Source organism: Ochlerotatus camptorhynchus, unplaced genomic scaffold (genome assembly GCF_037179485.1).
Source record: "Ochlerotatus camptorhynchus isolate MF236.1 unplaced genomic scaffold, CSIRO-AGI_Acam_v1.1 ptg000165l, whole genome shotgun sequence".
In the NCBI taxonomy this organism is placed as follows: Eukaryota; Metazoa; Arthropoda; class Insecta; order Diptera; family Culicidae; genus Ochlerotatus; species Ochlerotatus camptorhynchus.
The window spans coordinates 463,892-488,055 of record NW_027040655.1 but is presented as its reverse complement, the minus strand read 5'-3'; the positions used below and the strand labels follow the sequence as shown (position 1 = coordinate 488,055).

The window sequence follows — 24,164 nt, the reverse complement described above, 5'->3', positions numbered from 1 at the left end:
CATTTTAGGAGCCCTGACTCAATTCCAATTTTTTGCAATTTAAAAAGTAGCATTGGTATGTGTATGCGGTCAAATGCCTTGCTAAAGTCTGTATAGAGAGCTTCTACGTGGTTTCCATTATCCATTGCATTCAATGAATAGTCTATAAATTCAAGTAAATTTGTCGAGGTCGAGCGACCCTTGAAAAAGCCGTGTTGCATGTCAGAAATTCTATTTTTGATTTGGAGAAATAATTTTTCGTTGACAATTGCCTCGAAAAGTTTAGGAATGCAAGAGATAATGGTTATACCACGATAATTACGTACGTCAGATTTTCGGCCAGATTTAAAGATAGGCACTAGGAATGAGCTCTTCCAAGTTTTTGGGAAGGTTCCAGATTCCAGGGACATATTAAAAATCCAAAGCAATGGAGCAGTGAGTTCCATTGCTAGACATTTAATAAATATTGGAGGAATTCCGTCAGGTCCAGGACCTTTTGAGGCGTCTAAATTTTTTAAAGCCTGCAAAATATCCTGCACTTGAAGTTGATTGAGGCCAATGACCCTTGAAAATTCTGGAAAAAATGCAAAATAATCGCGAAAATGAGAAAATGTCGCATAGATTTCTTGAAAAAAAATTGTAAATAGATTGAAGTTTTTTTCCGAGCTATCACCGACATTTTCGTCGAGTTGCATTATTGAAGGAAAATTGTCAGATTTTAATTTGGTTTTTACGTAATTAAAGAAGTTCTTTGGGCAGGACTTTATTTCATGTTCTGTTTTTGCATTATATTCTTCAAATGCAGTACTGATAGCTAAATTCAGTTCCAGATCCAATGTCAACCGGTCCTTGAACCTGTTTATAACTCTTGATACGGTTGAATTATTGATATGCAGTATTTTTCCCAAAGCACGATGGGACAGCTCCGGATTTGCCATGTGAGCGTACAACATTTTTTTCACGCGTCTTCATTTGACTCACTTCCATCTTAGCCGCATCGAAACAGACAATAACGCAATTTACAGGATGTAAACAATACACTTCAAAGAGAAACTATGCTAAGTTTGGTTAATTTCCACCTAGTGGGAATAAACATACAGCCAGTTGTAAATGTTGCAATAATTTCGTGTTCGCCCTTTAGAACGAATTACCATGCAAAACATTTAATTTGAGGTTTTCATTTTTAAGAAAAATAATACTGAAAGTAATTCTTCTTAGGAGTATTTCAAAGGCGTTTAGAGAAAATTTTTAAGGTAATTCCAACAAAAATTCCAAGAAAAGTTAATTCTGAATTCCGAGGATAAAGATGTAAAGAGATAAAATGTTGAGGAAAATTTATAAGGAATTCTGAGGAGTAGTGATGATATTTTTTAGTAAATTTTAATCAGAGATTTCCAAGGTAATTATGAAAATTTATGAGGAGCATTTCAAAGAATTAATGGGAATTCTGAACAGAACTAAAACAGAAATCACTGTAGAAATTCCATGGAAATTTCCACAGTGCAGTGAGAAAAGTCACGTCGTGGTCACGTGACTCTCTGTGCAAATGAAATGGAGTCACCGCGACGTGACTTTTCTCACTTTACTAGTGTTCGACTTTCGGAATAACCTCTAAATTCTTCCCGATTTGTCATCGAAATTCTTGGGTTTTTCCCGGTGACTTCGAATTCCCGACTTTTCCCGATTCTCTACTTTGATATTTAATGAGATCCTAGACACCAGGTTTTTTTCTTCTTCTGTATTATTGTAAATTGTAGCCAGTTGGCTAGTTCATTTCTTACTTAAGTAAATGTTAAACTTGCACATTTAATGGTTTTGAATGTACATTTGATCTCTTTAAACTTAGCGCCATGTCTTGAAATCGTTTGTGGAAATAAAGGTGTTGTTTTACCAGAAATAACATATGTTTTACGCAATTAGAAACCAGCATTGTTATAAACATGGAAATTATCCAAAAAGATCTGGAAAACCCTGAACATCTTAATTTAGAAAAATAAGTAGACACCCTGCATAAGAGCTAGCTAAAATGTTACTTCAATTTCATTAAATAAATTCACAAAAGAAGTTGACGAAGGTATAATAAGCCCGGATATTTTCGGTAGATAAGAGATACATAATTAATATTGACTGCAAGATTAATTATGTATCTCTTATCTACCGAAAATATCCGGGCTTATTATATATTGACTGCAAGATTTGTGAGGTAACGGTGCCGATGGTGTAGTGGTAAGCGTGATTACCTCTCACCCCAGCAGGCCTGGGTTCAATCCCAGTCGGCGCCGCCGGGATGTTCTGAGGCATAACATCTCTGATCACGCCTTCCTTCGGATGGGAAGTAAAGCCGTTGGTCCCCGGTTCATGAGTTGATGGGTCGATAGGTAGGGTCCAGGTGTGGGAGCTGCCTTCCTGGCACGTCGGTAGAATTGGTGCTCAGCACGGAAAACAAGATCGACGGAAAAAAAACAAACCAAAGGAAAAAAAAAGATTTGTGAGGGATCCTTTGTTCTGAAACTTACTGATTTGTTCCAAGTTCTCAACACTAGTTAGGTTAACTTTGACATAAAGTCATAATACCAAACCTGCAAAATGCGTGTCGATGCTGTTACACAGCCCGTCTGTTTCGATAACGTGAAGCGAGCTTGATCGTAGCGTTGCCATGAATTTTGTAGATTTCCATTGCAATATTGCATTTAAGTGAAAAACTGCATTTCCAGATTTCAATGCCAATATAATAGTTTAAACTGTAAGCATCTTAATCGTTCTATACTGGTAATCATACTTCAAAATATGTTGCTATTAGTAATGGAAAACTGGATGAATTCTCAAAAAATTGTCAGATTTCAAACTCTAACGTATACACGATACAAAGAAAAACGTGATTTTTTTTCTAATAATTATCATCATCAATTCACGCCATTAAAATAAATTCTGCAATTTACGCGACATCATTTAATGTTTCCGTGATTTTCGCGAAAGCAAATTCAAATGTGCTACAAACCCGCGAAAATCGCAAAATCCTCGAAATTCGCGAAATCCGCGCCTGTTGTAACAGCCCTGAAAATATTGAAATGATCATATTCTGAGAACAAATTAATTCTCAGCAAACTTCAATGCAAGAATTCCATGCAACAAGAGAGAAGTAGAAAAGAATTCCATGGGATCCTGACGTAGGATCATATTGGGGTTAAAGGGTGGAACGGTCAAAAATTGGTCAGTTCCATCAGATTTTGTACCGCTGTTGTATCAACCAAATGTTATAAAGCTGTTGTATTTGATGCTGAACGTCAATTTGCTTTGAACTGTTTTCTGAGTTTTCTTGAGGATCCACTTAATGTCTGCCCAAACATTTTTCAATTGGGTGCAGCTCCGGCGAGTTGGGAGGGTTTTTGTCCTTGAGTACGGCTTGCACGTTGTTGGCGGTATACCGTTCCTGAGCCATTTTCCCGAGGTGACGGGAAGCGAGGACTGGCCAAAACAGCACGGAACAACTGTGTTTCTTCAAAAAAGGCAACAATCGTTTTTGCAAACATTTCTTTTCATAAATATCTTGGTTGACAATGCCAGTTGTCACGAAACTTTCGCTTTTCAGCCCACAGCTGCAACTTTTTCTGCTTAAACTTACCTTGAACCTTTCCTTTTCCGGTAGCCGTGTAAACTCTTGACCTGGAAGCTGCTTGAAATTCGCCTTGACGTTTATTTCATCGTTCATTATAAAGCAATCAATCTACGTGGGAATAATTTTGATTTTGCATATACGCGAGCAACATTTTGATACGCTGTTGCTCTTGCATCGACGCTATTTTGACAACTGAATGAAAAATGGTAATATCAGAATAGAGGCAACATTCCGTACGCACAGACCTACAAAATGAAGGGTGTTTAAATTTTTTAAATGCACGATCAAAAAAAAATCACCAAATTTGAGTCGACCATTTTTCGACTGTTCCACCCTTTAGTTTGCGTGGGCGAGCTAAGAGTTTCGAAAAATTGACGTTCGAATCTTTGGTTACAAAAGCAGATAGGTCTATTTTCAAAGTCATCCTAGAATTCCAACGGATTTATGAGAAGAGATTTAATGACAATCCCTCTCCAACTGGGGAGTCTGGTAAAGAGAGATGATGAACCCGATTCATACCTTCCTTAAAGTTGTCCTTGCTCGCTTTCTACTCTCTATATACAATGTTCACACTGCCGTACTCTAACAGTCTTAACTTAAGTCTGTTATTTGAAACTTAGTATGTAATCGTATGTAAAATCGTTAACTTCACGCAGAAGTAATACAAACAAAATAGTTAAAGTATAGTTTTAAGATGTTGTAAACAAGAAACGTCGGCTCTGTAAAATTAATTCGATTGAGCCTTATGAAATAAACTCATAAACAAAAAAGTGTTATATTTTTTTCCAAATTAGGCATCTTGATGTACTTATTAGCTGGATTCTTCAACGAGTTTGATCTACATACTGATATTTATCGTATGTGTGATAATGTTTGCACCATCATAAGTGAATACAGAGGTGTATGTATATCGGCATTCTCAGTGAGTATGTCCTTCCGTGCATTACTGAACCATATGAACCGGAGCCAAATGTGATCTTTCAGCCAGACGGGGCACCATGTAAAACCTCTAACCACACGCAGAATTGGCTGAAGGAACATTTACCGTTCTGGCCGCATAAGATATGTGGCCGCCATTCAGCCTCGATCTTAACCCTTTGGATTAAGTATGGCGCGTAATGATTCGCGCCAACCGGAATACGCCCACGCAAACCAACAACACCATCAGATAAGAGAGAATTTCCTTTGAGCCTTTCAAGTTTTGTTTACAATGATGATCCTTTTCAAATGTTACGCGAGAAATATGCAAAATATTACCATACTTTCTCAAGAAAATCATGAATAACTAAAAACGATCTTCCATAGGCATATGCTCTCTTTGGCACGGTTGTTTGTCATAAAATCTCCCGTAGCTGTATTTAATCAACAATAGGTCTTATTTTAGCGGCACCGGTGGTGTAGTGGTAAGCATGACTGTCTCTCACCCCAATAGGGCCTGGGTTCAAGCCCAGTCGGCGCCTCAGAAAAGACATAAAATCTTTGATGGGAAGTAAAGCCGTTGGTTCCCGGTCCATGAGTTGATGGGTCAATATGTAGGGTCCAGGTTCGAGAGCTGCCTCCCTGGCGTCGGTAGCATTGGTACTCAGTACGGAAAACAAGATCGGCGGAAAACAAATCAAAACAAACATTCTTATTTTGACACCCACTTTTGTTGATACTTAAAAAATTCATGAAAAAATTGAGCATCTGGCAAGCAACGAAAAATGTTTTTCTTGTAGTAGAGACCCAAAGGAATGTGTAAAAAATATACACAGCAAAAAAATAATTTTAATATCACATCAAAGGGGATGCACTTCAATCATGCCGAAAATATGGTGTAATATTACTTGCCAAAAAGGACAATATTATCATTGAAATAGTGCATGAACTGACATTACACTGCTTTTACTGCATTTCAAGACCAACAATTGAAATGGCCTTAACTCCATTTTGTAAACAAACCTTGTAAGGCCATTTTCTCACGAACCGAAGTCCGCAAAGGCAAACCAACATAATGAAACATAAGGGGAAATTCTTCTCTTCCCGATTGTGGTTTAGGTTTGCGAATGAAGGTTTCGGTTAGCGAGAAAATTGACTTATAAGGTTTGTTTACAAAATGGAGTTAAGGCCATTTCAATTGTTGGTCTTGATTTGTTTATTGTTGTGGCCATAAAAATTACATGAGATTTTCGACATGATTGAAGTGCTCTTGGATGTAATATTCAAATTTATTTTTTGCTGTGTAAACGGGGTTTGCACTAAATTTATAAATAAATTAAAACTAAAAATATGTGTTAAGCTATGACTATGAAAAATCGTAATTTTTCAACAATCTCACGTTTTTCAGACTTGCAGCCTATACAAAAGTTTTTTTGCAACATCTTTGGCTATAGTTTTGTAAGGTGAGCCCCAAAAATATTGTCAATACTCAAAAGTATTGACAATCAAATTGATACAAATATTGACGATGAAAATATTGATGAATATAGTGACGCAAAATAAACAAAGTTTGATTTGATGTTTCAATATTTCCCCTCATTTCCCCATTCTGTTTGACAACAGCAGAAGATTGGGCCTGTTCCTCGGCAACGTTTGTCACGGTGGTTATGATTTGATTCAGAATATTCCATCAGATACAACAATGTTAGTGAGGAGCGACCCTGTATGATCCCCCGAAAATATTGTTGAAAATATTGATGGTCGTGTGTGGTGCCCTTATGAAATACGGCCCTCCGAGCCTCGAATCGAAACTCGATTTTCCAAGCGGTATGTAAGAAGGGTAATGTTGATAATTCCTATAAGAAGAGTAAAATAGGGGAAATGGCTCTTATGTTGGCCTATGGATCTAAGAAATCTGCTATTTATTAATTTTATCTAGATGAACGCGTCATTGGGACGGTACTAATGGATATTTTTGGTCGCTATTGAAAATTTAGTCGATTGCTGAATTTATGTATGGGCCCAAATTAGGGGCATTTAGGCCGACATAACATCCATTTTGCCTACTTATCAAAAATACTAACTTTTCGTAAATTTTCAAACTGGACTGTTTAAAATTGATAAAATCATAAAACATAAGCTTGCGCATAAAAATCTTGTATTTTTTTTGCAAAGAAAACGATTAACATTAAAAATGTCGAATCGCTTCAATCATACGTATGAGATATAGGTACCCCGTCTATTGGCACTCGCTTGTTAACAAATCCTCATGGGCGGTTCCAATTTTGCAATGTTAGCGAAGAAACGAAATCAGCAATTATAGTTGAGCCATAGTTTTCCACTTTTCAAATTGAAATCCTTGAGACGAAGCGTTAACTTTTCCCAACATTAATTTCATCCCATACGATCTCCGTTTTGCCATTCTCATTCTCATCTCATCCGGAACTCGATGGAAACAAGGAAACAAGCAATATTTCATCACACCGTCATCGTACACATAAAAGGTACAGTCAACCAACGACGCTAGAACCAGCCAGAGCCAGAAGTGCTGCAGACTGATGAGGCAGACGGATCCCCCGACCAGACTCGGGACTCTGGGAGGAAGCCTTCAGCGTGTCCGCTCACTTTGCTACAAGGTATTTGACTCGACGAATTTCTCCGTGAGTTCGGTCGGACAGAGGAGGAAGTGCAGTGTCAAAGACAGCATCAGCGCAAACGAACTCAGCCCGGGAAAAGTTGTTGGTTGGCTGGCTGTACCTGCTGCTGCATGCAACTGAATCCTGTGGAACGGTTCATGCCCGGCCAACATCCTTTGGCAATCTCGAATAGGTGGTGGAAGACCCTTTCGTTCGTCGATGCTGCGCGCTTACATAAGGAAGCAGCAATGTGTGAAGCCATTTCCTGGTTCCGGGACTTTTATTACACCTTCCCGAGAGTGATGTCGACCCCGCTGCGCGCACCGAGACCGACGAGACACAGCATCTTTCTTGGCATCATTCCCATCCGGGTTGGGTTTGGGTTTGGGTTTGGCTGGCTGACTGGCTGGCTGGGTTTGTCATTGACCTCGGTGCGCGTCGTCGTCGTCGGTCGGTCGGCTTTGATGTAATTTACTTTTCGTAGTGATGTACGGTTCGTTGTGTATGTGTATATGTTTCTTCCACAGTCCACGAGCAGTAGCGGAGGAATGAGAGGAAGCAGACGAAAGTTTTCCCAATCTACCAAAATGGAAAAACGGTGAAAAGTCAATGGCATGCGAAAGCTCGACACAGACGACAAGAACTCACTGTGGGGAATGATAGATCATGTAATTAAGGACGATGGCGCTTTTGTTGTGAGGTGTCACTGTGCTGAAAATGCGATAACGGAAAGATAACTTTTGCGCGCCACATGCATAATGTATTTAGGTGTTTGCGTGTGTGTGTGTGTGTGGATGGGATGTGCGGATTGATTCGGAAGGAGCTCAACATTCAACAGTGCTTGAACTCAAATCTAATGTCTTTTCAAAGTTTTAATTGGTTTCTAAGATTGATTTCTAGACCATACGAGCTGTGTAAATATTTTGATGAGATAAGGGATCGTTTAGCTTCTTTGTTGTTTTATAAGTTTTTCAGAAATCAGCTTTTCCCCCAAAAATTAAGGAATTTGGAAAACAATAAAAAATGTTTGTTCTACAAAGTTAGCTTGAAATCATCTCACAATTTTGTTGAAGATCATGCGTCTTTATTGTCAAAAATAAAGTATGTTTTAGAATAACAGTTAACTTGAGGACCACCCTAATTTTAAAAACGGCCGAAGCAAGGAGCGTTTTATGCAAAAAAAAAGTTTATCGAAGTGTCTTCTCTAAATCTAAATCTCTTAAATTTAAGACAAAAGACCCACCACTCTTAGCTTGCTAAAAGCCGTATTTAGGAGGAATAAATTGTTTGGGCCTAAAGCATTAGTTTTAGATTCAATCAAAGTGTATCAGTGTCGTATTAACAGCAAAAAATAAATTTTAATTTTACATCCAAGAGGATGCACTTCAATCGTGTCGAAAATTTCATGTAATTTTTACGGCCACAAAAATAAACAAATGCAGTACAAGCAGCGTAATGTTAGTTCATGCACTGTATTAATGATAATTTTATCCTTTTTGACAAGCAATATTACATCATATTTTCAACACGATTGAAGTGATCCACTTTGATGTGATATTAAAATTATTTTTTTGCTGTGTAGGGCGATGGTGGGCTTAAATCAGGGCCCCCAAAATGGAGGCCCGGCTCAGAGACTTGGTGTCTCCTACTCAATAATATGCTTGAAGAAATTAATCGTTCGATAGTTTTGTATTTGTATCGAACACTAAAGCTTTGATAACTTGAAACAATAAATCATCCAAATTGATAACATGAAATTACAGATTCCAGAAGAGCATTAAGGCAATTAGACCGGTAGCATGGCCAAAATTTCTACAGCCGTGTGACAAAGCACCAACTTTATAAGGTTTCTGTTATGCTCTTGTTCTCACCGCCTAGAATGCACTCGATTTTATCTTTTTAATAGAGCGTCCTAGGGAGAGCGTCTCTTGGGTACAGTTATGCATTTCATTATATTAAGAAATGCTGCCCAAGACATCAAAGACCTATGATTTACAAAAACCAGGCCCACATAAAAAAATACCGCATTAAAGGTGTTTTCACAATTTTCTGCATATACAAGGCTGGTAGTGCTGATGCGATATTATAGTAGTGACTTTAGTGACTAAAATTACGGAAATAGTGACCAAATAGTGACTTGTAAATACTAAATAAATAACCATTTATATGGTAACTAAGAAATTCAAATACAGTTTGATATTGAAATAAACTTCTTATGTCATGGAAAATAAAATCAAATTTCATAAATTCCTCTAACTTAATCGAATCTCAAAATGGATTCTCCTGTAAAGAGCATTTGAAGTGACTTGAGTAATTCACTTTTGCTTACGTAATACATGATGACATGATTCCCATTTCTTATGATCTTGAATTTGATTCTGCGTTCGAAATCTTTAAAATTTTAATATATATATAGGTAGACAACTTTGATAATTCGCTAAGACCTTTTCAGAATGATCTCAAGAACATTTTCAGAATGATATCAAGAACATTTTTAGAATAATTCCCCTTCTCTTAAGCTTAGAGGCAAATAAGGTTTTACAAAAATAATATTGTATTCTGGAAATTCTTTGCAGAACAATCAACAAAATTCTTGGAAATAGATTATTTTCGTATTTGAAAATATCAGAAATAAAGTGGACGATAGATGAGGGGATGAAAGCAAAGCGTTGATAGTTGCGTTATATAATGGCAGTGAGAAATTTGTATATAGAAATTAGAAAGCGAACAAACGACAATTTTGAGGAAGGTGCGAATCGGGTAGAGCATCTCCTTTACCAAGCTCATCCGTTAATGAGGGATGGTGGGGGGTGTTTCCCCCTGCACCACTGGCAAAAGGGATGATCGCCGATTTGCTCATGTACCTCCGATGTGCGGAAACAGTTCTATCGATTGTTTCACACTCAAGTCGCCATCTGACGTAAACAACTACCCGATTCGTACCTTCCTCAAAATTGTAATTTGCTCGCTTTCTACTTTGTATATACAATTGTCACACTGCCGAACTATAACGGAACTATCAACTCTATCATTTCATCTCCTCATCTATCGTATAAAATCTCCATTTTAAGTGGGATATTCGACGTTAAACAACTCCGACTATGTAAATCGTTAAATTCACGCATGAAGTAATAACACATCTCAAGTAACATTGCAGGTTTTATCGCGGTTTTATAGCATTCTACAAGTCTAAATCATGGTCTACGGAACCCACATAAAACCAAAATTGTTACTTGGGATGATTAGTTAAAGTAAATTATTTTCGTTTTTTATTGATTCTTCTAGGAGCTCGCTCCATAAATCCATTTTAAATTTATTTGTATTCTCTTTTGAATTTCCATGCAGAGAATATTCATAAATTTCTGCTTAGATTGATCTTGGACTCCGCTCCTGCATTCAATTGGAAATTCAATTCGTATTCTCCTTAGAATTCCCAAAGTATTTCCTCATAATTTTCAAAACAAAAATCCATCACAGAACAACTTTGACAATCGTCTCAGAATTCCAGAATTCCTATAACTCAGGTAATGATGTAGGCACAGCACATCCTATTCCATTGGAATTCTTCTCAGAATTTATTTCAAAATCTTTTGGAATTCAAAATTCTCTTGGATTTATCTTCAGAAATCACCCCAGAATTCTTTTAGAACTATCATCTGTGGAGTTCATGGGATTTTCAGAACGAATTTTGAATTCTTATTAGCATTTGACCAGAAATCCTCATCCAATCATCAAAGAATTCTTCTCAGAACTCTCGTTAAAATGCACTCTCAATTATATTGGAATTATTTCCAAAATTGGTTCAGAGCTGAATGTTACGTCTCTAATAATTTAAACAATAATCAAAAGCGACGCTCGTATGTGTTAAGCCAAGTTTAACTATGTAGGTATATCTGGCTTAAGATTTAAGCGGAGATGAAGAAATCGGCCCTCAGAGCACTTAATTTTACGTGAGACTTTCGTAGTCTGTACTTTGGTATTCTTCTCTGATATATCTTGGTGTCATCCAAAATTCTCTTAAATTTACTTTGGATTTTTTAAAGTTCTTAATCATCCTTAAAAGACTTTTGAAAATCTATCACAGACCAATACCTTTGAAAAGATTCCAAGGTTTACAATTTATTTTCTGGGAAAGGAGGTCCATTTTCCCAGATTTTTAATTGAAATTTAAAGGCCCACGCACATTTGATCCAGATTGGACGCGTTGCGGTAAAGTGACAGCTAAACTTATTGTCTAACTGTCAAATTTACGTCAACGGATCTAATGTGGGTGGCCCTTAAGGCATTTCCTGGTGTTCTAAAGTTTAGCGGTTCACTGGTTATCCGGTAAAAAAAATCAATTTTTTAACTTTGTTAAAGCTACTTTGTTAAAGCAACTGTAGACTTTCTTAGTGCCAACCCAGACAACCAGAAGTCGTATAATAATGTACAGACAGTATCGTAAATTGCTACAGTTTAAGTCAAAATCGCATATAAGAATGGCATACCTCGCATTATGTTTAAGTTAAATCGTATAGAATGAAAATTTCCGACTAATATGCGATGACTCATTTTTCCATCGTACTGTATCACAAATTAAATCGGATTACATCGTAAGACTTTTCAAAATGAATTTGTTATTACAGATTAAATCGTATATGATGTTAAATCAACTCGTTTAAAATTAAATTAAAATATGCACGTATATGGCTTCCACTTTTGTACGTATAAGCCATTTCTTTGCATTATATACGAATTGTTTGTTTGTTTATATGTTTGCATATCACGAAAACAACTTTGAATATACGTGCATTCTGGTTGTCTGGGAAGTACCCAATTTAAACATTTCGTTGATATTTTTAAATTTCACTCTATTTTAGTAGTGAAAAAGTGACTTTAGTGACTATTTTTAGGGAAATAGTGACTTTAGTGACTTTTTGGTGTAAAAAGTGACTTTTTAGTGACTGACTTCAAAATAGTGACCAAGTCACTAAAAAGTGACCTGCTACCAGCCCTGCATATAGGACCCTAGGTTTGCAATACTTTGGGGTTGGGATAAGATGGAGCAGCTAAGTGGAAGGGAACCTATGGAGCATTTCGGGGAATAGGGGAAATGGATGTTATGTCGGCCTAAATGCCCCTAATTTGGGCTCATACATAAATTCAGCAATCGACTAAATTTTCAATAGAGACCAAAAACATCCATAAGTACCGTCCCAATAACGCGTTTATCTAGATAAAATTGATAAAAATATCCGATTTTTAACGATGGACCCAATCTTAGATCCATAGACCAACATTATTGCCATTTCCCCTATTAGCTATGTTTCTGCAAAGTTTATTTATTCAACCTCCTCTCCTAGGCTAAATGCCCGCACCTTGGACCTAGCGCTACACTGAAAATATTTATTCGTTAATTTTTCCACGCTTATTTCGTAGAAACGGGTTTCGTAAATAAAACATCTTTTTCGTTAATTGTACGAAATATAAATTTTTTGTTGCATGAATTTGTTTTTGGTATTAATGTTTATATACAACGATGGCCATGGCAAACAAATTTATTTAAGAGATTGTGTTATTTGCGGCGAAAAGTTTTCGTGACTATTATGTCGGAAGGTAACGGTGGACTTTGATGGCTCGATCTCCGGTTTGACGAGGATCTGCAGTTTCTGACGAAGCGCATCTCCAACAATGTAATGAGCATCATGGAAAAGTACAAGTGGAATTTCTCAAACGGAGAATCCCGTCACAAGAGCTGGCCGTTACCCGGCATCAGTAATCTAGATGGCGTGAGTGATTTATTATAATTTTAACATTTATATTGCAAATAATCGCCTTCTACATACCCTTTCTCATCCACAGCCTGAAGCTCTTTCCTTAGACGGAAAAGCGGTCGATTCGGTTCGTGTATTTTAGCATGTATATTGCGCTGGTTCAGCTTGTAAAGGTCAACCAATACTACCTGTATCGCAACCTGGACTGCATCCTTTTCGTAACTACATGATTCCCCTAGGTCACACCATCGATATAATCAGGTTGGGATATTTTTTAAAGATCCTGGAATATGCCACATGACGTTTGGATTCCGTTGTCGTTTTCAAAACTTCATGGACATGCTACGATCGCACTATAAGCCAGAGATGCTGCCTGACATGCGACTGAATTCAACTTCTTGGTTCAAGAGAAAAATGATGATTTCGAATTTTCTGCCAGTGCTCCTGTGCTAATTAATGTCAATAAAGTTTTTATTTTGACTTCTGAACATTATTTATTTTTAATTTTTAAGATATTTTCATTTCCCTTTGCTTTTATTTTCATACAATGAACGATATTGTTTTGGTAGTATACGAATGCTTCGTATTATTAACAATCCATGCATTTTTTCGCACGTAAAATTCGTACCTATCTTATGAATCAATCGTAATGAGCATGACGACGCTTCGTAAAATACACGAATATTACGAAGTAAACGATTTTTGGAATCTAAACGAAACTAGATTCTTACAAAGTACGAATCTATTTCGTTGCAGATAACAACGAATAGATTCGTAGCACAAACGAGCGCGTTCGTTGTATGAACTAAATTTTATTTTCAGTGTACCAATCCAATCCTGTACAACACTTGAGTCATCTTTCTTACACACTTTGATCCACTCTTTCTTCAAATCTTTGTCGTTTTTGAAGACCTTCCCTGCTTTCCGGAGCTTCCTCTCATAATCGCCCAAAAAATTTCTATTGGTCGAAGTTCTGGCGAGTTTGGCGGATTTGCCTCCTTCGGCACAAAAACAACATCGTTGGCTTCGTACCACTCTATCACCGGTTTCGCGTAATGGCACGATGCCAGATCCGGCCAAAACAGAGTGTCAGCTTCGTGGGACCGGAGGAAGGACAGCAGCCGCTTCTTGAGGCATTCTTCTTTATATATTTGGCCGTTGATGGTGCCGGTCGTTATGTACGGCTTGCTGAATTTGCCACACCCACAGATCGCTTGCCACACTAAGTACTTCTTGCCAAATTTGTCGACCATCTTCTTCCGGAACAGCCAGGCGTGACTTGCCGACGAAAAACTGCATGCCGGGGATCTACTTGGCGTCCGCTTCAATACGATGCATTTCGGCTGCACTAACCACTCGCGGGATTTGGCCACCGTATTCTGTTTATCGGTTCGGTTAGGCGCCTTCCTTATCTTGAAGACATGAATTCCGGCCCACTTCATTGTCTGCTGGACGAACCAGACGGACGAATTGATCTTCTTGGCCACGTCCCGAATCGAAAGGTTCGGATTGGGCTTGAAGTTATTCCTCACCTTCCTTACGTTCACGGAGTCGGTCGTCTTCGCTTTTCTTCCGCTGCTAGCTCGCCGCTGGGTCGTCTGGGTCTCCTTGAACGATTTTACCACACGGGACACGGTCGAATTGTCGATTCCAAACTGTTTCGCGATCCACCAGTGGGACTGGCCTGGATTTTCCACGACAGCTCCCATAATTTTTTGTCGAAGCACTTCTTGCTTGGAAGCCATCTCGATGACCTTAGTGGGAATGACACTGATGAAGATAGCACATTGTAATACGGATTCAAAAATTAATTAAGTGGTTTTAAATGAAAGATAACCTTTTAATTTAATAAAGAATTGAAATTTTGGGGTAAAGTGGCCATATCCTCCGGAAAATATGGATTGACGTAGAAGTTTTCATAGCATGTAAACAGTCCTACAAAACCGCTTTGATCTCATGATTCTGAACAAACATAGAAAAAATCGCAAGGTTCTAGAACATTTTTTATAATGTGGCTACTTTATCGGTCAATCCAGAATATCCGGAGAACAAGGATATGGCCACTTCACACCAAAATTTAAATTCTTTATTAAATTCGCTTCGATCTCTTGATTCTGAACAACATAGAAAAAATCACAAGGTTCTAGGACATTTTTCATAATGTGGCCACTTTATCGGTCGTTCCGGATCCTCTTTTAGACCAGTAGATTTTCCCTGTTTTTACACCATATATACTTAGTACTATCAATTTCCAGTAATATACGTTAAGTAAAGTGTAAAATTATGCCGATAGATAGTGGCATTTCCTACTTTACCGGGAGCTCGGGTTGATCCCGGCCCTCTATCTCGGTACGTACCCTCTATTGAGAATATGTATAACATGTTGACTGAAACCGTTTGGCAGCCGAGATATTCAATTTACTTGCGGTTTTGTAAATTTTTGCCCAGTGTGGCAGTGGGACTGGCCTAGATTTTCCACGACCGCTTCCATAATTTTTTGTCGAAACACTTCTGGCTTGGAAGCCATCTCGATAACCACTTGACAGATTGTGACCAGATTTTGCACATGTAAACATTACACTCTAAACTAGTTTTACTCAAAATTTCATCAATTTTTACACAAGAGAAAGTGTTGCTTTTTTGTCGAGTACAATCTTTAAGTGTGTTTTTTCCACTATGACTAGAAAGTAATCTCGGTTAGTTGAAGATGCTAATTTCAAATAACAGACTGTAGTGGTAATTTTTATACGATAGATGGAGTAGATGAAAGCATAGAGTTGATAGTTCCGTTAGAGTACGGCAGTGTGAAGATTGCATATAGATATTAGAATAGCGAGCTAGGACAACTTTTAAGGAAGGTACAAATCGGTTTTTTCATCTCTCTTTACCAAAACTCCCCCTTTGGAGAGGGATGGTGAGGGGTGTCCCCCCCGCCACCACTGGCAAAAAGAGATGAAAACCGACCGCTCAAGTACCAACTGCGTGTTTGAAACAGTTCTACCGATTTTTTACCGCACTACGGTTGTTATTTGAAGGAAGGCATTCAGTCGTAGGTTTGGAAATTGCAACTATTGTTTACCCCTACAACAATATGTGCACCTGTCATCGTCGACTTCACGATCTCGAGGGGACACGGGTGGGGTAGGTGTTGCTACTGTACCTTTCGACCATTGACAGTAATTGATGGTATGCTCCCATCCAGAGTCCCCTCGAGATCGTCAAGATTTCTCCCAACGCTTCCAAAAGTCAACTTATAATATTTCCACATACGCCTAGAGCTTCGTTTTTGAAACCTAGTAGTAGCCACATAGTCACTATGAACGGAGTTCCAATTTCCTGGTCAAACCAAGTGAAATATCTTGGATTAGTTCTAGACCAAAAATCAACTTTTAAAGATCACATTGAGGCAATTCTAGCCAAATGTAACAAATATATAAAATGTTTGTATCCTCTCATGAACAGGAAATCCAAACTTTGCCTGACGAATAAACTTCTAATATTTAAACAAGTTTTTATACCGGTCATGCTTTACGCTGTGCCAATATGGTCTAGTTGTTACCAGGAAAAAAGCACTTCAAATGATTCAGAACAAAGTTCTGAAGATGATTTTGAAGCTGCCTCCCTGGTACAGTACTACCGAGGTACATAGAATTTCGAATGTTGAGACTTTAGAACAAAATTTCCAACAAAATAATTAATAATTTTATCGTTGCAATCCTCAATTGCAATGAAATGATTAGTTTCCTTTATGCTTAGTGAAGTGTTCTTCTCAAAGAATAAAGAAAGTTTGAGTGCTTCTAACTATACTTTTATTCAGGTTGACATCTACACTTTGAATCACTAATTTTTCCATCTCGGTCGCAGCTGTAGGTTGCTGCGATTACTTGAATGGAACATCGTGATTACTTGGATGGAACATCTCCCCTCTTAATTCATCCAGTACTCCTCGAATCTAGCTGGTAAATGAGTCTGCCGGTGTTCCCTTGTTGCTGGCGGAAGTGGTACTGGATCTTGCTGTGGTGGATTGTCTGCCTCGCTATCATCCGAAAAATACTCGTCTCATCACTTCCAAGCTCTTCATCAACTGGACCAAGTTCGTCGGGCACTGCAGCCGGTATCGTTGCTGGAACGGATGGTACGTCTAGGCCAAAACCGTCGAAGAATACCGATAACAGACTAGGACCTTGGCTTGGACTAGAATCTGGACCAGATTCGACCGCATGTTGCTTCAGCTGATTGGCATGAGAACTGATGAGCCGCTGATTATCCTCCAGGAAAACGTTGTAGTTGACTTTTCCGAAACACTCGATTACTGTGGCAGCCTGCCATTTCCAGGAATTTGCTTGATGGACTTGAGCATATACAGCATCACCCGGAACGAACTGCCTCGAAATCGCTTCATGCTTCCTGTTGAAACGCTTGTTTTGCTCATCTGCTTTCGGTTGTGCTGCTGATGTACGGTTGTGTTGCGGACCGCTCGTCCGAACATTATTTCTGCAGGAGACTTTTCACCTAGGTCAGCCGTTGGTGTTGACCTGTAAACTTACAAAAACGTCTGCAATGCTTCCTCCAGTGTATCTCCTCCCGATCGAATCTTCTGAAGAGTGCGCTTCAAGGTGTCCACGAACCGTTCTGCTAACCCATTTGATTGAGGATGGAATGGTGTTGTGCGGACGTGGTGAATACCTTGATTCTCACAGAAATTCTTGAACTCGTAGCCGGTGAACTGGGTACCATTATCTGAGACTATGATTTCTGGCACGCCAAATGTTGCGAACGTTTGAGTAAGTAGCTTGATTGTTGTTCTTGTCGTTGTGGTTTTAGTTGCGTATACTTCGGGCCATTTGGTGTACGGGTCGACAACTACCAGGAAAAATACGCCATCGGGTCGTGGTCCTGCCTAGTCAATATGGATACGTGCGTGAGTCACGCACGCATCCATATTGACTACGCAGGACCACGACCCGATGACCCGTGACAGCTTATCAGAAATGGGCCATGATTCAAGCGTTGTTTTGACTGGTGCTTTTCCAGCAGTGCAGCAGAGAGTGCATTGCCGGACGAAATTCTCGATGTCGTTGTCGATTCCGGGCCAGTAAACGAAACTGCGTGCAATAGACTTCATTCGTACCATGCCGGGATGTCCGCGATGAAACTGCTTCAGGATTTGCCTTCTGAACTTGCTCGGAACGACTACCCTGTCGTGGAACAGTATACAGCCATCGACGTTGGTGAGAGACTCCCGCCTGTTGAAGTAGACTCGAATCTCTGGATCTTCGACTGATCGTGCATCGTTTAGCCAACCCTAACGAATGAACTGCAGCACTGCTTGTAGTGGTTCATCTGCCTGTGTTGCACTTTTGATGTCTGCAAACGAAACTGGTACCTGCTCGATAATGTTTTGAACAATGCTCACCATGTCTTTTTCTAGGGATATCGCTGCCACAACGTACTTCTCTTCTTGCTGTTTAGAACGGTCGATGAGTCTTGACAGCATATCGGCGCATCCGAAGTCGTTTGTAGACTCGTGCCGATATCGAAGTCGTAGTTGAGAAGCATCAATGCCCATCGTTGAAGTCGATTTGCGGTGTGCAAAGGAATGCCCTTCTTCGATCCAAAGATTGATAACAGCGGTTTGTGATCCGTGAGCAGAGTGAATCTGCGCCCAAGGAGGTACTTGTGAAACTCCGTTACCGCATATATTAGTGCAAGTGCTTCTTTTTCCGGCTGCCCGTAACCTTTCTCCGCTGGAGTGAGAGATCTTGATGCGTGCTGGATTGCCTTCAGATGTCCATTCGAAAATTCATGGAAGATGACCTCACCGATGCCCGTGCTTGAGGCGTCCACTGCTACGATGATTGGTAGCTTCGGGTCGTAATGCGTCAGCAACATATCGGACTGCAGGACTTGCTTGAATTGCTCAAAAGACCGTTGGCAATCGGAATTCCACTGCCACTTCGAATCGTTCTTGAGTAATTGGTCGAGAGGATGACGAAGTTCATGGATGTTGCGCACGAATCTGCCGTAGAAATTAACGGCTCCCAGGAACGATCGCACTTCGGAAACATTGGTGGGTGCCACTTGCAGGTATGCATCGGAAAGGTCGATGATGCTGAATATGGTGCTTTCGTTGAGCTGTGCGAAGATCTCCTCCGGGGTAGGTAGAGGATAGTGGTTTGCTTCAAGCGCTTCATTGAGTCCCGTGGAGTAGTCCACACAGATGCGAACTTTACAATTCGGCTTGCGTACTGCTACAATCGGAGCGGCCCACTCTGAGAAATCGATCGGCGTGATGATTCCCAGAGACTGAAGACGTGTTAATTCTGCAGCGGAATCGTGTTGAACGGAACTGGTCGCTTCGAACAGAAAACTGGTTTGGCGTTAGGTTTGAGGAATAACTTTACCTTGGTTTTCTTGCAGTGGCCCAGCGAGTCGTCGAAAACCGCCGGATGCTCGTCTTGCAGCTGTGCTCTAGCTTCGGCGAAACATGGTCTGAATACAGCAGAAACTTGATTGCAGAGAGTATCGAACGGAACCGACCACAGGTTGAACATGTCGATCCAATCAATACCCATTACGTTGAGATCTCGTGATGACGTTACGAAACACTGACCACGCTTGACCATGTCATTGAGGACTGCTTCACAATGGAATTCTCCGATGAGAGCGAGTGGTCCACCAGATGCGTTGGAGGCTTCGATCGATGATGGAGTTAGCTTTGGTCGTCTCAGTTGCTGCCAAGTTTTCTTGGAAATCACTGTGATATCACTTGCAGAATCCAGTTGTAGCGAAGTCATGACACCGTTGATGTTGATGGTCACATACTTGCGTTTCCGGTTGCCGTTTGCGATGTGCTTCACGAAAATTCCCTTGGCTTGAGATCTGGGACCGGCCTTCTTCTAGAACTGCTTCTTCTCTCGAGATTGATTTGAAGAGTCGCTTGAAGACTTCTTGACGCAGTGCATCTGACCACACTGCCAGCATGGAGTACGAGGAGTGGACTTGCTTTCCGTTTTCAGTGGACGATGTTGGTTTCCGGATTTCTTCTCCGAAATGCTATGGACCGAATTCTTCGAACTTGTTGGATGTTCGATCATCGTAGTGTCTGACTTGATGTTGACGAGCCGCTGGAACTCGTCGATCAGAGTTTGAATTGTCACCGGAGCATCAGCCGTTTCACATTCAATCCGGGATAGAAGCCTTGCTCGAATGTCCGCGTAGCGTGGTGCTTTGAGACCACAGACGAAAATCAAGCACTTGAAGTGATCAATCTTCAAATTCTGGAACTCGAACTCTTCACATACCCTGTTAACTTTTCCGCCATAGGTGATTATGTCGTCGGCCTCGGACTTGAGTAGCTGCATGCACTGGTAGCGTTTGTGGAATACGGAGGTCTGTCTGCCGAAGATCTTTGTGAGTGTCTTGACGGTATCGGCAAACGTGACGTCCTTTGGTAGTTTCGGAAGGATGTAGTTGACGTAGCGACTGTGAGAGGACGTGTCCAACTTCCGGAGCAGAAGCCTAACTTTTGCTGCGTCGTCCAGACTTCGTGCGTCGCTTTCAAACAAATCCGAGTAACGGGCAAACCATTTTTCGAATGTGGTGCCGTTCTCCGGATCGAAGCAGAACTCGCTGATGTTCGTCGACAGGGATTCCAAAACTTGCTCTGGGTTCGTTGCTTGTGGAACGGCCAACCGCTGGAGAAGCTGCTTGGAGTTCTTCGTTTGTCGCCGCCATCCTTCCTCGGTTCGATTCTGCAATTTCTTGAACTTGTGAGCTTCCAGAAAAATCCTCGTCGCCAACTTAAGTGTTCTTCTCAAAGAATAAAGAAAGTTTGAGTGCTTCTAACTATACGTTTATTCAGGTTGACATGTACACTTCGAATCACTAATTTTTCCATCTTGGTCGCAGTTGTAGGTTGCTGCGATTACTTGAATGGAACATCGTGATTACTTGGATGGAACACTTAGATAAGATTTAGTTTTAGTTTTTAGTTTTAAGATGTAAATTGTTATACTGACATGCAGGTTTTAAAAAACCTGTTTAAAATATTCAAGGCAGGAAAAATGTAAAAATACTTAGATATATATCATAGCAATTAAGGCTGGTAAGTTACTGTAGTAACTGGAGCACATAGGTTAAAATGAAATGTAATTTATTTTGAATTTGGAACAAATAAAGACTTAAAAAAAGGAACATTACTGGCCGCGGAAGTAATGAGATTAGCGAAGAGTTGCTCGTCTTCAAACACACTAGCTGAGAACAGGTTGCAAATATCTTGTTGATTGCCAGCAGTTTCACCATTAAAAATCATGGAAGAGGATAAGCCGATCTCCCAGCGTTGCTCATCAACGAAGTTCCAGAAGTTGAATCCTCCTTTGATAGCGTTGAAAACAGAGACGACTTAACCGCGTATACTCGTGGTAGAGTCTGACATAATAGCATTTCAGCGGCAGTGTGCGGAATTTAGTAAATCTTCTGAGAGCAGCCTTCTTAGTTCTTTTCCACGAGCGAAGATCTTTCGTCATCCACGGGATGATCTTTTTGGAAACGTTCCTGTCAATGACATATGACAAGACGTGAGAAAAGGTTTGTGCAGCAATGTTGACGTCTACAGGATCTAGAATATGCTTCCAATCTAAGTTAGACAGCACATGGGCAATATTGCGATGGTCAGCTCTACGGAAGTCATATAACACAACGTTTGAAGTGCTGATGAAATCATGGACAGTATTATTTTCGATCCCGATAACTAAAGCAGGGTGATGATGCACTTCCTTGACTAAAGGTTCGGGTGCCGTGGAGAGGAAAGGAGCTGTATCACGAGCACTCACAAAGCAGAGATCCAGGGTGCGGTTGTTTTCATTCAACAGGCCATTGATTTGTGACAGAATTGCGGTACTATAACTGTCCAGGAGCTGGATGGTTCCTACGTGGAAAGATGAACGCTCGTGATCAGGACAAAAGAAACCACTTTGCGTTGGAGTCCATGCAATGTCCGGTAGGTTAAAATGGCCAAAAACAATAACTTCGTCGGAAGGGCCTGCTTTGTCTGAAGTGATCTTTCGATCTGGAGGGATGTACTTGGGGCAAGACAGCTTTCGATCATGAGTATGATCGGAGTTTATTTTGAGTAATTCCGAGTAACTCGAGGGGGGCAACTCTATCTACGATTAAAAAAATATTGTGTTTTGCTGTGGCAGCTGCACGCACGCTGAGTAGATAGAAAGAAGATTGATGACGATTCTGAAGATTTCCTGCAAAAAGATGATGAACGATGCAACTAGATGCGACAAATGAAAGAAGATTTTTGGAAGATTGATTCGCTAGTGTGAAATTTGTTGAGCATCTAAACTTGAGATTTAGATGTGTCGCCCCCCTCGGAGTAACTCGCATTACTCAACAACATTTACACATAGCAACCTGGTAGTTGTATTGATCAGTTCACGAAGATTTGCCGCACTCTTCTCTCACCCGTAAGTTTTGACAGTTTTGGGTGGTTTGTTTTGGCTCCCATTCGTTGCTATCTCTTTTACTCAGAAGCAAAATGATAGGGAGCAAAAAGTGAGGTTAGGGACCGTGCACTGATCTATTGAAACCGATGCTGTCAAGCAAAGATAATTCTGTGGCAACATTTCAAAGGGTCGTAATTGGGTTATTTAGGGGTATTGAGGTAAATACATATTCGTTATCTGCATTAAAAATGGGACCAAAATTTCATCGATTTTGGTACACTGGAACTATTTTAAATAAGTACGATTACATTAGCAAAACTCACCATCTTAGCACCCCTTGGTGGGACTTTTCATGGGAGCGAGCTGTCAACGAATAGATTTAGTGTCAACGATCAAAAATTTAAATCTTGATTTAAAAATCGAGATGAATGTCTACGGGATCGATAAAAATATCGTTGTTCTCAAAAAACTAAACTCTATCAGATGATGTATAAAAATCGGTATATTTTTTCGAAGTTAAACAACCCAATTGTAAACTAAATTTTAACCGAGAAGATATTTCGGCAATGGAAAGGTAATTGCAGTTTCGTAAAGCACACTGCGAAACATTAGCAACCACATAATACGGATTATGATGGACAATCACAAAAAGGATTCAGGACAGTCTCAGAGGAATTCTGGACAATCTCTAGAAGACTTCGGACAATCTCTGGAAGGGTTCCAGTCAATCGAAAAGGGGATTTATGACGGAGGGACTCTGAACTAGCCTAGGGGTGATTCCAGACAATTCTAGATAGAGCTGGAATCAGAGCGTAACAGCTTTTGTAAACAAATAATTCTCTCGATGATTTCTAGGAATTCAAGGCACGCCCACGCAAACCAACATTATCGGCGGGTAGGGGAAGTCTTACCCTACCGTCCCTACCTGATGGTGATGTTGATGTGCGTGGGCGAGCCTTGACTTTCAGTAAATCATAGAAAGAAGCCATTGTTTACAAAAGCTGTTACGCCCTAATTCCAGCTCTATCTTGAATTATCAGAACAGATTTCATACACTCTCAGTACGGCTACCGGACAATATCAAACAATCGGGCAAACTAAACATTGATTCTGGACAGTCTAAAGGACGATTTCAGTAAAAATTGAGGAGAATTCATGACAGTCCAGAGAGTTGGGATCCTCAACAATCCCAGAAAGGATTCCGTACAATTCCAGGGAGATTCCAGACAATCTCAAGGAGGACTACAGTCATCCCAAATGGAGGATTCGGAACAATTCTAAGTAGCATGACAAAAAAGAGAAGCATCCCTCCGACGATCGCTCATGTAAGTGTCGGAATAGAATCAACTATGAAGTTGGCCAAAACTAATCTATTGTGACTTGGGATGAACAGCTACATTAAATACCGTATTCGTCAATGTTCCATTTGTGCTAAATGTGGATAAAAATTTAACCCGTTTCTGATCACAATTATCAGCTGTCTTTTTCTAAGAGTATCACGGGAAACAACGGAAGTTTCTAGTGACAGTTGGACACAATCAATGTAACTTGGATCTTTTAATAATGAAAACTTAATATTGCCGTTTCATGGACATCATTCTATATTAAAGTTGGTAATCTGACGCCAAATGCTAAATTTTCTATTATTTGACAATATTTAAATAAAACATTCTGTCAGACGGTGGTTGTTCCTAGATCTTCTTATGATGAAAAATACGAGACTACTTTGTTCATTTTTGAGTAAATATGAGTAACTCAAATTTACTCGCAGAAAATATATTTACTCTGAGTGCAGCTGTCTTGCCCC

The 24,164-nt window shown here is 39.8% G+C and overlaps 1 protein-coding gene across 1 annotated transcript in view; it reads right to left on the bottom strand.

Annotated features, from left to right (window-relative positions):
* The window catches only part of chm (chameau), a 341,628-nt gene that overhangs the window by 313,793 nt on the left and 3,671 nt on the right, over positions 1-24,164 (bottom strand). The window lies entirely within an intron of this gene.